The sequence below is a fragment of the Gorilla gorilla genome, chromosome 17, assembly GCF_029281585.2.
Source record: "Gorilla gorilla gorilla isolate KB3781 chromosome 17, NHGRI_mGorGor1-v2.1_pri, whole genome shotgun sequence".
Classification (NCBI taxonomy): Eukaryota; Metazoa; Chordata; class Mammalia; order Primates; family Hominidae; genus Gorilla; species Gorilla gorilla.
In genome coordinates, this window is record NC_073241.2 from 89,203,210 (window position 1) to 89,220,470 (window position 17,261).

A 17,261-nucleotide genomic window follows, 5' to 3' on the forward strand; every position below is an offset into this window, starting at 1 on the left:
TTACCTTTTTTCTTTCCTTTCTTTTCTTTTTTTTTTTTGGTTTTGTTTTGTTTTTGAGACGAGTTTTGTTCTTGTTGCCCAGGCTGGAGTGCAGTGGTGCAATCTTGGCTCACTGCAACCTCCGTCTCCGGGGTTCACGTGATTGTCCTGCCTCAGCCTCCAGAGTAGCTGGAATTACAGGTGCGTGCCACCATGCCTGGCTAATTTTTGTATTTTTGGTAGAGATGGGGTTTCACCATGTTGGCCAGACTGGTCTCAAATTCCTGAACTCAGGTGATCCGCCCGCCTCAGCCTCCCAAAGTGCTGGAATTACAGGTGTGAGCCACTGCACCTGGCCTGGCTTTTAGCTTTTAAAGCTGGATATTTGCATTTCTAAAATTCTTAATAATGTGCCTTATTTGAATAATTAATTATGCTACTTCTTGCTATTTTGTTCAATGCCACTGTTAGTATTAAAACAGAGTTCAAGCCACTTGAACTGACAACTAATATCCAGCTAGTAGATCTATCCTAATATTGAGTGACACAGGGCCTTCACAATCAAACCTTTGGCTTTTGGCCAGGTGCGGCAGCTCATGCCTGTAATCCCAGCACTTTGGGAGGCCAAGGTGGCCGAATTGCTTGAGCTCAGGAGTTCGAGACCAGCCTGGGCAACATGGCAAAACCCTGTCTCTACCAAAAATACAAAAAAAATAGCTGGACGTGGTGGCATGTGCCTGTAGTTCCAGCCACTCACGGGGCTGAGGTGGGAGGATCGCTTAAACTCAGGAGACAGAGGTTGCAGTGAACCTAGATCACTCCATTGCAGTCCAGTCTGGTTGACAGAGTGAGATCTCATCTCAAAACAAAAACAAAAACAAAACAAAAAACAAAAATCTTTGGCTTTCACTCTTGATTCTTTTTTAAAATAGACAAGCACAAATTTCCAAGCTTCTTCTGTGCATCTGGGGCAGGAAATGATTATATCTGACGTTGATCTAAAAACAACTGGGTCATATCCTTATATTTATACAAACATTAGAAAGGAGTAGGCATTATGGAAACTTCTGTCGGTTAGAATGAAAGTCCAGATTTTATTCCAAATTGTGTTCTCTATCTGCCACCAAGAATCCTAGAAAACAATGTGAAAAAGCCTGAAAACTTTCCAGATAAAGATGGAGGAAGCCACCAAGACGCTTCCCACTTTAGAGGCTATTCAGAAAACTCTGCTATTGGGTGAGATAAATCCTTCTGGGACAAAACTCTAAATGGATATGATTCCATTAGAAATTATTACAGTATTTTTATTACAATATCTATTTGGAAAGACACTTTTACAGAACAGCTCCAATTGAAGACTGAAGAAACAATAAGCAACTGAAACCAAAATACAACTACAATAAATCTGTTTACTTTCATAAAATTGTCTCAGGGTTTACGAAGGGATTTTACACGTATTTGGTCATTTGAGCGATCAAAGGAGAAATTACATCATGCTGGTTTGTTTTCAAATGGCCTGGACTTCATCTTCCTTGGTGGAATTCATAAACTACTGATGTGACTCATCATCGAAGGCTGACATGTCTCATGCACCCAGAACGCACCGACCACTGTCGCACACTTTACTCCTGATATTCAAGTTTAGAGGTAGATCACCTCTCTTTAAGAGTTGCTTGAGACAAATCCATGAAAACAGACTTGAGAGCTGGTATAGACCAGTGCAAAGAACGTCGGTGTCAGGAAATAGCCTGAATTTTAAAATGAAAACCTCTTATATTTATCTTGTTGGGTTTTGGTTTTTCTCCCCCAGCTTTATTGAGGTAAAATTGACAAAAAAAAAATTATATATATTCATGGCCAGGCGTGGTGGCTCATGCCTGTAATCCCAACACTTCAGGAGACTGAGGTGGGAAGATCACTTGAGATCAGGAGTTCGAGACCAGCTTGGCCAACATGGTGAAACCCTGTCTCTACTAAAAATATAAAAATTAGGCTGGGCGTGGTGGCTCACACCTGTAATCTCAGCACTTTGGGAGGCCGAGGCAGGCAGATCACCTGAGGTCAGGAGTTTGAAATCAGCCTGCCCAACATGATGAAACCCTATCTGTACTAAAAATACAAAAAATTAGCTGGCTGTGGTAGTGGGCGCCTGTAATCCCAGCTACTTGGGAGGCTGAGGCAGGAGAATCACTTGAACCCGGGAGGCGGAGGTTGCAGTGAGCCGAGATTGCGCCACTGCACTCCAGCCTGGGTGACAAGAACGAAACTCTATGTGGGGAAAAAAAAAAAAAATTAGCCTGGTGGGGTGGTGCATGCCTTTAATCCCAGCTACTCGGGAGGCTGAGGCACAAGAATCGCTTGAACCCAGGAGGGAGAGGTTGTGGTGAGTTTGCACTCCAGCCTGGGTGACAGGGAGAGACTTTGTCTCAATTTAAAAAAATAAAAAATAAAATAAAATATATATATATAGTTTACAACATAATGATTTGATATATGTATACATTGTTTACCACAATGATTACCACATGATTACCACAATCATATTAATACATCCATCACCTCACCAAGTTACCATTTTCTGTGCATGTGAATGTGTGTGTGTGACAACACTTAAGATTACTCTCCTAGCAAATTTCAAGTAATCAACACAGTATCCTTAACTGTAGTCACTATGATGTACAGAATGTATTTTTTTTTTGAGACAGTCTTGCTGTCTCCCAGGCTAGAGTGCAGTGGAGCAATCTCGGCTCACTGCAAGCTCCGCCTACCGGGTTCACGCCATTCTCCTGCCTCACCCTCCGGAGTAGCTGGGAATACAGGCGCCCGCCACCACGCCCGGCTAACTTTTTTTGTATTTTTTAGTAGAGACGGGGTTTCACCGTGTTAGCCAGGATGGTCTCGATCTCCTGACCTCGTGATCTGCCCTCCTCGGCCTCCCAAAGTGCTGGGATTACAGGCGTGAGCCACCGCGCCCGGGCAAGAACATGTTCATCTTGTAACTGAAAGTGTGTACTCTTTGGCTGTCTTCTCCCTATTTCTCTCACCATCCCCCTTGGCCCCTGGCAACCATCATTCTACTCTCTGCCTCTGTGAGTTGATTTTTTAAGATTCCACATAGAAGTGAGATCACACAGCTTGTGTCTTTCTGTGTGTCTTATTTCACTTAGCATAAGGTCCTCCAGGTTGAACCTTGTTTATTTGAATCTCAACTCTGCCCTGCTTTTGCTAGCCATTTAGCCAAGGGCAGTTTTCATATCTTGTAAAATCGAAACAATTCTTACTTTACAGGGTGGCGGTGAAAGTTAAATAAGACACTGTATGAAATTTGTGCCCCTGAAATTACATTCTAATCCATTTACATTATCCTAGTTATCCAGGAGCCTGTAGGTATAAAAAGCAAAAACAGGAGACATATTTGGTGAATAACAATGTTGAACTGAAACTTGTTACTTAAAAACAAATCCTCAGCTGAAAATAGCACCTAGGAGAGATTACCCTGCACTGGAAAGTGACATCAGAAACCATAGCCACAAACAATTTTCTCAAGATATGGAACTGATAGAAACCTCACAAAAGACAGCCTCAAAAAAGGGGTGTCTTTTATGCTAGCCGTCACTCTTTACCCTTAACTGGTCAGAATTTTGTGCTCTAGTCCCAAAGTTATTTTCAGATAGTCTGCACCTCCACGTTTATTCAAACAGTATTCCCAAGAGCCAAGATATGGAGTCATTGATTCCAATAAGAGATGAAGGGATAAAGAAAATGTGGTACATATACACCTCGGAATACTATTAAGCCATAAAAAAGAATGAAATCCTGTCATTTGCAGCAACATGGATGGAACTGGAGGACATTATGTTAAGGGAAATAAACCTGGAACAGAAAGTTAAACACAACATGTTCTTACTCTTGTGGCAAAGCTAAAAATAGTTAATCTCATAGAAGTAAAAAGTAAAACAGGCTGGGCACGGTGGCTCACGCCTGTAATCCCAGCACTTTGGGAGGCCGAGGCAGGTGGATCGCCTGAGGTCAGGAGTTCAAGACCAGCCTGGCCAACATGGTGAAACCCGGTCTCTACTAAAAATACAAAAAACTAGGGGGCCGTGGTGGCGGGCACCTGTAATTCGAGCTACTAGGGAGGCTGAGGCAGAAGAATCACTTGAACCTGGGAGGCAGAGGTTGCAGTGAGCCCACATCTGGCCATTGCACTCCAGCCTGGGCAACAAGAGTGAAACTCTGTCTCAAAAAAAAAAAAAAAAAAAAAAAAAGTTACAAAATTACAACTAGATAGAAGGAATGAATTCTGGTATTCTATACCACTGTAGCATTACCATAGCTAACAATAATATATAGTTTCAAATAGCCAAAAGGAGGATATTGAATGTTCCCAACAGAATAAATAATAAATGTTTGAGATAATGGACATTGCTAGTTGACTCTGGTCAGATCACAATATATTTATCAAAATATCACTATGGACCCCATAAATATGTATAATTATTATTTATCAATCAAATTAATAGTTACCATATTATATATACAGGTTAAGACATTGCAGTAGAAAAAAAAAGACTGTAATAAGGAAGAACATATTTAATTTTATTGACTTGTCCTAAGGTAAAGTTAATGCTTTTGGGGGGCAGGAGTTTTTCCTTCCTCTTTTACATAGATGGATATCCAAGGAACTAAAAATAGATGACTTCCCCTTTTTTACTAGATCTTGCCCAATTAAGAAACCATTCCATTACACAAGCATTCCTTGGCTTCCCAGATGTCATTTTTCTGTTTGTAGTTTTCAGTGATGTTGGTTAGAAATATATTGATTTGTTTAAAATGATTTCTGGGCTTCTGAGAAAGCAGACATAGTTCCTTTTTATAACTATTTTCATTTGCCCTGTGCATGCCTCCGTGTGTGTGTGTGTGTGTGTGTGTGTGTGTGCGTCTATCAGTAATATCAGTAAAACAATCTTGGACATTGTGACCAAATTACCATGGAAAGCCATAGCTCTATCCCTAAATCTAATTAGACACCTTTTATCACTGAGTGTTACATAGTCCTGAGATTGGATGTTTATGAAAAGTATATTCAAGCCTGGGCACGGTGGCTCATGCCTATAATCTCAGCACTTGGGATGTGGAGGTGGGTGGATCACTTGAGGTCAGGAGTTCAAGACCAGCCTGGCCAATACGGTAAAACCTCATCTCTACTAAAAATACAAAAATTAGCTGGGCATGGTGGCATACGTCTGTAATCCCGCTACTTGGGTGACGCAGGAGACTCGCTTGAAGCTGGGAGGCGGAGGTTGCAATGAGCCGACATCGCGCGATTGCACTCCAGCCTGGGCAACAGAGCCAGACTCTGTCTCAAAAATTAAAAAAAAAAAAAAAAAAAAAAAAGCATATTCAGGTGAGATGAAAAACCCATTTACATGTCTTAAGAACCAAAGAAATGCAAAATCAAGAGATCATTCAGGTAAGAATGCAGAGCCCCACAGGTAGAAGAGCATGAAGTGAGAGGTCACAATAGGCTACAGACCCACGAATTATGAAGTCCCCGTTACAGACTATAAATAAGGCTCAGGATGCTCTGTCACCATGCCTGATGAGAGTCCAACGAGCATACCAATCCCAAAAATTACATGGAAAGATAAACCCCAGATTTAGATAGTCTGAAAAGATAGTTTCCTTTGTATTATATTTTTCTACCAGAAGAATGTGTATTAGGTATACAAATGTTTAAGAGAATAAAATCTTTAGGATTAATATACTGTGAGGAGAGTGTACCATATCTGGTATTGTATGTATGTTTAAGTAGAATGTGTAAGAAATTTGGACCTATATGTTATTATATGTAGTTAGTGTTTATGAAAGTTGGGCCTAATTTTAAATTACAGTTACTAAGGCAGCTCCTCCTTACTCCACTTTGGCTCAGCAGACTCCAAAGCCCTTATTCCCCACCTCCACACACTCTTCAAATATGGAAGTGATCTACACAGTAAGTCAGATCAGAACAGTTCAAGATCTAGTCAAAGGGACACCATTTAAGCCTGCACTGCATGACCATACAAGAGTGGTTGTTTGAACCAGGGGGCTCACACCTGTAATCCCAACACTTTGGGAGGCAAAGACAGGAGGATCGCTTGAGCTCAGAAGTTCAAGACCAGTCTGGGAAACAGAGCAAGACCCTATCTCCACAAAAAATATTTTAAAAAGTAGCTGAGTATGATGCTACATGCCTGTAGTTCATCCTAGCTACATGGGAGGCTGAGGCAGGAGGATGGTTTGAGCCTGAAAGGTTGAGGCTACAGTCAGTCGTGATGATGCCAGTGCACTCCAGCCTGGGCCACTGAGCTAGAACCTTTGTTCAAAACAAAACAAAACAAAACAATATAAAACAAAACAAAATGGTGGTCACTCGAAAGGTATCTTACTTCCACTGATGCCCATACTTAACATGGGCCAGCTCTGGGCACCCCTCCCACCTCCAAATGCCCAATTAATCAGCAGTGCTATTCACAGAGTAATATTAAGCATCCTGTTTGTTAATTTACTTACTTTACAATAGCACTTAGAACATTTAACATTTATCAAAACTTTCTACCTCTGTGGATTTTGTTAGGACTGAGAGCAAATCATGCTTTCCACTCACTTTCTTAAATAAAAATGACAAAAGCCGGGCCTTGTGGCTCATGCCTGTAATCCCAGTACTTTGGGAGACTGAGGCGGGCAGATCACGAGGTCAGGAGATCGAGACCATCCTGGCTAACACGGTGAAACCCCGTCTCTACTAAAAATACAAAAAAATTAGCCGGGACTTGTGGCGAGTGTCTGTAGTCCCAGCTACTCAGGCGGCTGAGGCAGGAGAATGGCATGAACCCGGGAGGCGGAGGTTGCAGTGAGCCGAGATCGTGCCACTGCACTCCAGCCTGGGTGACAGAGTGAGACTCTGTCTCAAAAAAAAAAAAAAAGATAAAAATAAGACAAAACCTAAATCTTCCTTTAACAAATAAGCTCAAACAATACAATAAGAAAAGGATGAGAAAATAAAAGTTTTACACTATTCCAACAGGTATCAGAGGTTTTGTTTTGTTTTGCTTTTGTTTTGTTTTTGAGACAGGGTCTTGCTCTGTCACTCAGGCTGGAGTGGAGTGGCGTGATCTGGGCTCACTGCAATCTCCACCTCCTGGTCTCAAGCAGTCCTCCCATCTCTGCCTCCTGAGTAGCTGAGATTTCAAGTGCATTCCACCACGCTGGGCTAATTTTGGTATTTTTCTGTAGACACCAGGTCTCACCATGTTGCCTAGGCTGGTCTGGAACGCCTGGGCTCAAGCAATCTGCCCACCTTTGCCTCCCAAAGTGCTGGGATTACAAGTGTGAGCCACCATGCCTGCCAAAGTTTTTTTTTTTTTTTAAACTGCTCTTGCATTTTCTTGTTTCCAATTGCTCTGTAAATGCTCTGACCTCAGTATGTTATGAACACAACAATGCCACCTCAATTCTCTTAGATTGCATGACACTAGTTTAAAAGTTAATGGTGAGGTGCTGGGCCCGGTGGCCCAAGCCTATAATTCCAGTACTTTGGGAGGCTGAGGTGGGAGGATCACTTGGGGCCAGGAGTTTGAGACCAGCCTGGACAACATAGTGAGATCCCATTTCTACAAATAAATTTTTAAAGATTAGTTGGGCCTTGTGGTGCACGCTTGTAGTCCAGCCTGGACAAAATAGTGAGATCCCATTTCTACAAATAAATTTTTAAAGATTAGTTGGGCCTTGTGGTGCACACTTGTAGTCCCAGCTACTTGGGAGGCTGAGGCAGGAGGACCCCTTGAGCCCAGAAGTTCAAGGTTGCAACGAGCTGTTATCCACTACTGCACACCAGCCTGGCTGAGAGTGAGATCCTGTCTCAACAAAATTAAAATTTAAATAAAAAAATAAAATGAGAATTAACAGTGAGGGAGGCTAGAGGGGCTTCTTGAACTTTAAGGTGAATATGAGTCCCATGAAAATCTTGTTAAAATGCAGATTCTGACTCAGCCAGCCTGGATCAGGGCCTGAGATTCTGCATTTTAATTCAGCTCCTAGAAGGTGCAGATGTCCTTACACCCCTTCTCATACTGAGTGGCAAGGATGGTAGCAGTGAGTTAGACCAAGCCAGAACTAGAGTTTAATTTTGCTCTGGAGGCAAAAATGCATAGGGCAAGATCTTACAAGAAAAGTAAAGGCATTCTGTATGTGGCATTTTCCTTTCCTAAACACCATTCTGGGGTGGGGGTGTGTGCAAGTTTTTCCCAAGTCACACAACACTGATGAACCTGCTATATTTGAACTACCCCCTTTCCTTAGATCTCTGTCATTCAGTGTATTAATGGTGATTCCACCGCAGATTGCCTGGATCCCTTGAAATTTGGGTAAAATAAAGGGGCTCTGGCCGGGTGTGGTGGCTCACGCTTGTAATCCCAGCACTTTGGGAGGCCGAGGAAGGTAGATTACCTGAGCTCAGGGGTTCGAGATCAGCCTGGCCAACACAGTGAAACCCCTTCTCTACTAATAATACAAAAATTAGCCAGGCATGCTCCTGTAATCCCAGCTACTCAGGAGGCTGAGGCAGGAGAATTGCTTGAACCTGGGAGGCAGAGGTTGCAGTGAGCTGAGATGACACCATTGTACTCCAGCCTGGGTGACAGAGTGCGACCTCATCTAAAAAAAAAGGGGGGTTATCTTCCCAAGGTGGAATCCAGTGAAGTTTGGCCTAGTAGTTGTTTATTTAAATAAACTCATCTGGTAATAAACCTTCAGGGCAGGGAATTTTGAGGCTAAGATGAAAGAAAGCCCTGGCTGAAGAAACAATGACCAAAGCCACTCAATTGTCACTTCAGTGCTGGTGAGTGTGGATGCAGGTGCCCAGTAAGGCCGGACAGCAACATCCCTCAGGGTGAGTTATGACCCAGGCATCAAAGGAGGCCACCTCAACGCCCAGCTGCCAGGAGGAACATGATAGTCAAAGGAAAAAACAAGGGTGGGGCCCGTGTGAAGAGGCAAAATATATTCTCACTTTCATCAGGAGCTAGGATCAGCTGGGTGGATTACCCAGCCCTTGGCTAGAGTTCTGGAGGATTCAGATTAGAGATGTTGGATCAAAACAACGAAAGAAAAGGCTATACAGAGCCATTCTGTAAACACAGGCCAAATTTTACTCTTTGCTGCTCTACCTAATGTTGTGATTACTACTGAGTGCTTCCTCTCTGTTTGTTCTTCTGAGCCAACCTTTGTCCTTTCTGCCTAGACACTCATTTTCCTGGTAGGACACTCTTGAGTTCCGGAAAGACGACAAGATGAATAACTAAGGCTCAGGGAGAGATAAATACTGCCCCGTCTGCAAAACCACAATGCCTGGCAACCACCTAGAGCCCCACACTTGGAAACAGAAAGAAATCCTGGGGTTTCTAGAAACCAAACCCACTGGGACCATACAACTTCAGACAAAGCTGTGGCCTCACTTGAGCATAGCTTACAACTCTCTAACGTTGATCACAGCAGAAGCCCCATGGCCACATGTACTGTAGCAGCTGGGGAGGGCGTGAGGTGGAAAAAAAAAAGTTTTAAAAAAAAGTTTCCATTCTTTTGAAGCCTGAGTTGAAATAAGGAGAGAGGAAGAAGCTGAGAAAAGCAGGAACTAATAGGGCAGCTGACTCACAGGGGCAGAATCTCAGGTTCATTTGCTCTCAGCAGAAAATTATCTCTCTCCAGTCAGTTCCACTGTTTTCACTCATCGAGCTGATAGCCTAAAAATAGAGATTAATGTGGAACATTATCTTTTAAAAATGCACCTCCCTCTGGGAATGGTAATAAGCCATCAGCCATTCACACATTGTTGTGAATTAGTTTAATTTAGTGAGTGGGAATTAGAATGGAGGAAATTTAGAAAGTAAGTAATCAGCCTTTATTTAACACATGAGGAAATCATGGTCCAGAGATGGGAGCTTCTGGGCTTGAGATCGCACAGAAGGTAAACAGCAAACAGAGTTAAACAGCAACTACTACTCTCCCGGGTCTCCTGTGAGATCTGCCGACTCACATTCTCCTGGCACTCATTATGACATTTATTTATTTATTTATTTATTTATTTATTTATTTATTTGAGACCGAGTCTCACTCTGTCACCCAAGCTGGAGTGCAGTAGCGCGATCTCGGCTCACTGCACCCTCCACCTCCCAAGTTCAAGCGATTCTCGTGCCTCAGCCTCCTGAGTAGCTGGGATTACAGGTGTGAGCCACCGCGTCTGGCCATGACTATTTAAAATAGTCATCTGTTGAGCATCCCTAGCATGCCAAGTGCAGGAGTAAGAGCTGGAGACACAATAGATGTGGCTGTCACCTCATGGAGCTTATAGTCCAGCTGGGAGACTGGTAAGTGAATACAGGATCAAGGACAACTCCCCAGTAAATGAAGCAACTCCGACTTCTGCTATGTTATGAAGAAAGAAAACAAGACATAGAGATCAAGGAGAATGATTTCAGATTAGGTGGCAGAAGAGGCCTCAGGGCATTTCAGCTGGGATCTGGAGGATGCGAAGGTGCTAACCTTGACAGGAGGGTGTGAATACATGTAAAAGTTTGAGGAAAGAAAGCTGCATGTCGTCCAGTAACTGACAAAAGTTCATGGTGCTTTACATTGGACTTTCAAGATCTGGCTTCAAACCCTGGCTCCATAACCTACCAGCTCTGTGGCCTATGTATCTCCTGAGCTCGGGGATTTTGAGGTCATAAGAGATAGTGGTTAGAGATATTGTCTTCATCTAATGGCCTTTGAGATTAGAATTCATCCATTTACATTTCACTTGACTTCTGTTTTGGATACTTATTGCTAAGTTTCCTATGCTATACAGTGACATTTTTCAGTTCTGAGGAATATAAAAATGTCGTTTACTCTCACACTGACTTTCCAAACTCTAATACTTGGACATTGCTAACTCTGTGACTTCATTTTAAGATCTTGACACGGTTCCAATTATATATTATATCTTTATTTCATTGTAGTGTTGCTTGATAGTACTGAAAAAGATACTAATACACCTGACTCTGATTTTAATATCACCCTTTGTTCTGTATTTTAATTTCTGCTGCCACTAACAAATGGTAGCCTCTGTGAATTTCTGAAACTGCCCCTTAGAGACGGAATGAAATGGATACCATTTGGAGATCACTGGAAAAGCTCAAAGCAAAATTTATTTTATTGTTCTGTTGTTTTATTGTGAGTCCCATTAGATGGTTCCTGCCCCATCCAATCTTTCTTATTTATTTATTTAAACCTTCAGTTGATGTGTAACATACAGAAAACAGTGTCATAAATTTTCACAAATTGAAGACACATATGCAAACAGCAGTGACCCAGTTAAGAGATGGAATGTTATCAACACTCCAGAAGCCCTTCTTCGACCCCTTAAGTTACAAAACCTTGTAAGGGGGACCACTATTATGACTTCTAATGTCTTATAGTAGTTTTGCCTGCCTTTGAACCTTTTATAAATGAACCCACAAAGTATGTACTCTTTTGTGTCTGACTTCTTTCACTCCACATGTTTGTCATATTCATTCACATTGTTGCCCATAGTTATAGATCACTTATTGTACTTGCTATATAGTATTTCACTGTGGGAAAATACTACAACTTATGCATTTTATAGTGGTTGGGCGTTTAGACAGGGTTCCAGCTTGGGGCCACTACAATTAGGGCTGCTATGAATATTCTTGGACATGCCTTTTGGTGAACATGTACGTACATTTCTATTTATAACTGAGAAGGAAATAACTTGGACCACATAAATTTGAATTTTATTTGCATATTCTTTGAGCAATTAACACAAACATATGCTTTAAAATATTCAAAAGTTACAGAAGAGTGTACAATAGAAAATAGTTGTCCCTTCTACTCCTGCCCACCAACCACTCCATTCTCCTTCTGAGAAGCTTACTGTTATCCATTTCTCATGAAAAAACAACAACAACAACAACAAAAATATATATATATGTAGCACTGGGCACAGTGGCTCACACCTGTGGCACTTTGAGAGGCTGGGGCAGGCAGATCACTTGAGCTCAGGAGCTCGAGACCAGCCTGGCCAACATTACGAGACCCAGTCTCTACTAAAAATGCAAAAATCAGCCAGGTGTTGTGGCACATGACTGTAGTCCCAGCTACTTGGGAGGCAGAGGCACGAGAATCACTTGAATCCAGTCAGCGGAGGTTGCAGTGAGCCGTGATCACACCACTGAACTCCAGCCTAGGCAACAGAGCGAGACTCTGTCTCAATAAATAAATAAATAAATAAATAAATAAATAAATAAATAATAGCTTTTTTTTTTCGTTTTTGGAACTATCACATTTTATCAGTTGCAATCACATCTTTATAAACACATCCTAATTGATTGAACTGCGGTCCTAATAATACTAATAAACCATGTGTGACATAGTTTACAACATACTTTTATCAACTCTCACTATTTAATCTTCCCCCCAAACTGAGGAGGTAGGCACAGAGTTAAGACAACCATTTAACAGATGGGATAACTAAGCCCCAGAGAAGTCGATCCTTTGCCTAAGAACATGTTGGGTTTCCAATGGCAGAATTAGGAGTAAATCCAGATTTCTGGCTAAAACTAAGTAACTAGTTTTAGTTACTTCCTGCATTAAGGAATCAGAGTTAATATCTGACAGCAACAATGTCAAAACTGACAGTGCCTGGTACCCAGGGCTGCTGTATCTCTTGGGAGCCAAAGCTGCCCAGGGAATCTGTGCTGGACCCAAGCCTCCTTTAGCCCAGAGCTCCAGAGCTCCAATAGGGCAGAGTTCCTGGGACCCTGAAAGGAGAGGGGGAAACTCTCATGGCTCCCGACGAAAGTTGGAGATCCCATGCTCCTCTCCTGCCAGAAAGTCACTGAATCAGATAAATGTGGGTATGTGGTTTTTGCCTTTTCCCCAAAAGACAGCTTTAAAAGAATTACCTACTGATGATGACTGAGCTAACTCATCTCCACTCCCCAGCCTGTTTGTGCACTTGAGGTCTCATGTTCAGAAAGTGATTCATTTCCTCTTTTTTAGTTTCCTTTCTCTGTCACCTTTTTTTTTTCTTCTCTGAAACAAAAATGCTTTTGTTTATAATCAAAGAATTCTGGTTGCCATTTGGCCTGTCATGTTTCCACCCAACCACTGTGGCTTGCAAGGTTTCCCAGGAACGGCTTCTGTGTTTGAAATGAAGAATATGCCATTTTAATATTTATTCCAGGGACTTTTAGGGTGGAACTGCCCCACTTACTTGCCCTATTCCCCTCATTTTAGGAATGGTCTTTTGACTTTTTTCATACTGTTATTTTACTTGTTATATGTAAAATGTTTATTTGGAAACAGAATGCTTGTTCCCTGGTGCTACAAAGAAATAGCACTTGAACATAAATTTAATTTTCTTACTAAGGCCATTTTTACTTTCTGCAGAAAGGGTGCCCGTCACAGATGGAACAATGGCGACAGCACATCCGAACAAAGGAGGGAAGCAATTTTTATTCCTTAAGCAGTTTGTCCCTGCTACTGTGTCCTGTCTCCATTGGCTGGAGTCAGACAGCACAGTCTAAACTAAAACCCGATTGACTAACAGTTTGAAACTTTTTTAAATAGGTAAAAGTAATGGAAGGACAAAGGAAAAGAGGAAGTTGCTTATGCCAAATAGTGAAGGGGCATAGGCTGTGAGCTGGAAGGTGCCTGTGAGCATGTCCAGCACAAATATCTTGGTTAAGGTACAAGGACATAGAATGTACCACGTGCCTGTGAGCATGTTTAACAGCTACATAGGAGAGGGCCTAACAAAGAGTTATTAGCATAAAGTGAGGAGGCTTGAAGGAAGTTAGTCTTTAAAAGAAATTATTATTTTTATCATTTATGATTTATTTTTTAACAAGAAGGGAAACTTTGAAGAGGAAACTTTTTACTTTCTACATTACTGATCCAAACTTTCATATTCCTAGGAAGTCAAATGTGTCCTTGGGATTTAGTCTTCACAGTAGGCTTTCAAAATCCAGTCCAATCCTAAAATGATGAAAATACTCACCTATGATTTATTTAAGCATGTTTTAACATGTTTGATATTTATATTTAAACGTGAAATTTTGGAATTTGTTTTGATGCAGATAATGAGGTAGGAAACTGACATTAATTATTTTCTGAATGTATAATCATTCGTCTCAAAACCACTTATGGAGGCCAGGCGCAGTGGCTCACGCCTGTAATCCCAGCACTTTGGGAGGCTGAGACGGGAGGATCATCTGAGGTCAGGAGTTTGAGACCGGCCTGGCCAACATGGTGAAACCCCATATCTACTATAAATACATAAATTAGCCGGGCATGGTGGTGGGTGCCTGTAATTCCAGCTACTCAGAAGGCTGAGGTAGGAGAATTGCTTGAACCCAGGAGATGGAGGTTGCAGTGAGCACACATTGCACCACTGCACTCCAGCCTGGGCCACAGAGCAAGACCGTGTCTCAAAAAAACAAAAACAAAAACAAAACACACTTATGGAATAATCAATTCATTTTGTCTTCACTGAATTGAAATGCCACCTCCATCATATACATCATTCCCACATTTTGAGGTCTGTATCTTTAGCTCTCTCCTCTGCAGAACTATTTAATACTGTGTTTATATTTGCTTTGTAATAATTTAAAGGGTAGGGGTGGTTGTCTGCGGGCTTTTTACATTCCTAAAAAAGTCCTCATGGCATTCTAATTGGAATTGCATTGTGTTCATAGAATAATTGGGCAGAGGAATGTCTTCTCATCCAGAAATCCTTCTTCCATTATGTCCTTCAGGACGCAACCAGGATTCTTGATTTAGGTTTTGCATACTCCTTAGTAAGCATATTGATAATTTTCATTTTTTTCAGAGATGGGTTCTTGCTCTGTTGCCCAGGCCGTAGTGTAGTGGTACCATCACAGCTCACTGCAACTTCAAACTCCTGGACTCAAGCCATCCTCTTGCCTCAGCCTCCTAAGTAGGTGGGACTACAGCTGTGAGCCACCACACCGAGCCTATACATATATATTTTTTTGTTACTAATTGAATGGTGCTTTTTTAAAACATTGATTTTTATAACCGATTATGACTGAACTATAGCCTGTTATTGCTGGACTAAAACAGACTGTAAGAAGGCTGTTTTATTTTTCTTTTCTTTTTTAGAGATGGGATTTCACTATGTTGCCCAGGCTGGTCTCGAACTCCTGGGCTCAACTGGTCCTCCTCCATTACTCTCCCAAGTAGCTAGGATTACAGGCACAAGCCACTGAGCTCAGAGTCCAAGTCTGTTTAAAAAACTAATGTGGTATCGGCCGGGAGCGGTGGCTCACGCCTGTAATCCCAGCACTTTGGGAGGCCAAGGTGGGCGGATCGCGAGGTCAGGAAATCGAGACCATTCTGGCTAACATGATGAAACCCCATCTCTACTAAAGATACAAAAGAACTTAGCCAGACGTGGTGGCGGGCGCCTGTAGTCCCAGCTACTTGGGAGGCTGAGGCAGGAGAATGGCGTGAACCCGGGAGGCGGAGCTTGCAGTGAGCCGAGATCGCGCCACTGCACTCCAGCATGGGCGACAGAGCGAGACTCCGTCTCAAAAACAAACAAACAAAAAAAGCTAATGTGATATCTAGCCTGATTGAAATCTCATGATTTCTAAAGTCTTTCTCATTTTTCAACTCTCCTGACAGGTGTACCAGGGTGGTGGGGCTGCTAGCTATGTTCCTTAGGCCACCTCTCTCCCTTTCTTCTCTCTCTTACTCACTTCCCATCTGTCCCCTTCTCCATTTCGATGGTTTGGGGCATGTCCTCCTGGGCACTGGCCCCTCCCCCACCCTATCTGGGCATAAGAACAAACTGTCACTCACTTTTTCCCTTTTGCTGTGGCAATTGGATTTGATGCTAGGGCAACTGGAGAACTCTGACAACATTTAAACAGAGAAGAGACTCTGTCTTTTAAAAACAAAAATCTGGTTTGGGCCTGGTGGCTCACACCTGTGATCCCAGCACTTTGGGAGACTGAGATGGTAGGATTGCTTGAGACCAGCTAAGGCAACATAGCAAGATCCCACCTCTACAAGAAATAAAAAGTTAGCTGGGTGTTGTCGCATATGCTTATAGTCCCAGCTACTCTGGAGGCTTAGGTGGGGAGGATCACGTGCGCCTAGGAGTTCGAGGCTGCAGTGAGCTATGATGGTACCACTGCTTCCATCCTGGGAACAGAGTGAGACCCTGTCTCAAATAAATAAATAAACAAAAATAATCAAAAATAAATTAAAAACAAAAATTGATCACTTTGAAGCCATGGAGAGAAGAGTTTTAAGAAGGGACCTGGGAACATTTGTATTAAAGAAAAGCACTCTGGCTGCAGCGAGAATAGATGAAAAAGGGGCAGGTTTGGAAGCGGGAAGGCCAAAAAGGAGGCACCTGCAGTGGTTCAGGCCAGAGGAAGTGATGTCCTAGACTGTGGAAAGAAATGAACACAGCCCAGGGATATTCAAGATGACTTCGCCCTGATTGGCTGTGGGGTGAAAAAGAGGGAGGGGTGGAGAGGGAGACCTGGGCCTCCTGCTGGAACAACTGGAGGGATGCTGAAGATGGTCCTGGGTGTGGAAACCACGAACCTACCTGGAGGATGAAGGAGGAAGGTGCTCAGTGCGTTTCAGAAAGAAGGCCGGGCAGGTTGGATCAGATGTCCTGATCTCCCAGTGCCTTCGCAAGGTCTGCAGTTGCTCTGTTTTTATTTTTTAATTTCATTTCATTATTATTTTTTGAGACAGGTTCTTGCTCTATCACCCAGGCTCTGAAACCCCATCTCTACCAAATATACAAAAAGTAGCTGGGCATGGTGGCTCACGCTTATAGTCCCAACTACTCGGCAGGCTGAAGTGGGAAAATGGTTTGAGCCTGGGAAGCAGAGGTTGTAGTGAGCCGAGATGGAGCCATTCACTCCAGCTTGGGCAACAGAGCCATACCCCATCACAGAAAGATAGACAGATATAGATAGATAGATAGATAGATAGATAGATAGATAGATAGATAGATAGATAGATAGGATGCAGCCTCCCTTAGCTTCCAATCTACCTGCTGCAGTGAAATTATACCTCTTACTAAAGGCAGCAATCACTGATTATCTACACAGCTGGGTAATAATTCTGCATGTTAGTAGTAACACTCAAAGCTTCTGCAGACTCAAAGCATCTTCCAATTATCTGTTCCCTTCTCA